Here is a 1,353-nt window from a genome sequence, read left to right on the forward strand (position 1 = left end):
CGGGGTTTCACCATGTTGACCAGGATGGTCTCGATCTCTTGACCTCATGATCCACCCGCCTCGGCCTCCCAAAGTGCTGGGATTACAGGCTTGAGCCACCGCGCCCGGCTGGATTTTGTTTTTAAAGGAAATGGTTGACTTGATCATTTTAACAGTAAACATCCATCCCTTAGATTGGACACTTGAAATTTGACTACTATGTGTCAACCCAAGTAAGTACTTTTAACTTTGGATCTACTAATATTCGCTATTTACAAAATAAAACTTTCTTTCTTTCTTTCTTTTTTTGAGATGGCATTTCGCTCTTGTTGCCCAGGCTGGAGTGCAGTGGCACTAGTTTCAAGCAGTTCTGCCTCAGCCCCCTGAGTAGCTGGGATTACAGGCATGTGCCACCATGCCCAGCTAATTTTTTGTATTTTTAGTAGAGATGGGGTTTCTCCATGTTGGTCAGGCTGGTCTCGAACTCCCGACCTCAGGTGATCAGCCTGCCTTGGCCTCCCAAAGTACTGGTGAGCCACCATACCTGACCCCAAGTAAAACTTTCTCAAAAACAGCTGGTAGTGAACCAGTGTTTTTGAAGAAAATCTGTTAATGAGGGACCACACCCAGCTAATTATTTGTAATTTTTGTAGGGACGGGATTTCGCCATGTTGTCCAGGCTTGTATCAAACTCCTGGACTCAAGCAATCATCCTGCCTTGGCCTTCCAAAGTGTTGGGATTATAGGTGTGAGCCACCATGCTCTACCAGCAAAAACATATTTTTGAAAAACTTCAATTTACCTTTAATTCACTCATTTCCTGAATGCTTTATAATTAATTTCTATTAATAATTTCTATAATTCTTTGACAAAATTGTATTTGGTACATTTTATTTTTCCTTTTATGGAAAGGCAAGGGTGGCACTTTTTCAGAACCCATGGGAATGCCCTCCACTTAATTGGAAATGTGTATATTACATCATATAGAAAAAGGTGCTTCCTATTACGTCAAATAATAGCAAATTAAGAATTGTAGCAACAGATGCTTATTTTATAAGGCAATGTAGAGGAAAGAGTAAATGGGTGCCATTTTATTTTTAATTTTTATTAAGGATGGGGTCTCCTGTGTTCCCCAGGCTGGCCTTGTAATTCTGGGGTCAAGACATCATCCCATCTCAGCCTCCTTAGTAGCTGGGGCTACAGACATTCCCCTCCCAAGCCCCTCCCACCATGCTCACCTCATGGGTGTCAATTAAAATGGTGATTTAAAAAGTGGGCCCCCTCATGGTGGTGCGTGCCTGTAATCCCAGCTACTCAGGAGGCTGAGGCAGGAGAATTGCCTGAACCCAGGAGGCGGAGGTTGTGGTGAGCCGA

General features: G+C 43.2%; 1 protein-coding gene across 18 annotated transcripts in view; it reads left to right on the top strand.

Moving 5' to 3' along the window:
- ABI1 (abl interactor 1) overlaps positions 1 to 1,353 on the top strand; it is a 126,512-nt gene that overhangs the window by 9,012 nt on the left and 116,147 nt on the right. The gene's annotated exons all lie outside the window — the stretch shown is intronic.

The sequence above is a fragment of the Cebus imitator genome, unplaced genomic scaffold, assembly GCF_001604975.1.
Source record: "Cebus imitator isolate Cc_AM_T3 unplaced genomic scaffold, Cebus_imitator-1.0 Scaffold92, whole genome shotgun sequence".
Taxonomy (NCBI): domain Eukaryota; kingdom Metazoa; phylum Chordata; class Mammalia; order Primates; family Cebidae; genus Cebus; species Cebus imitator.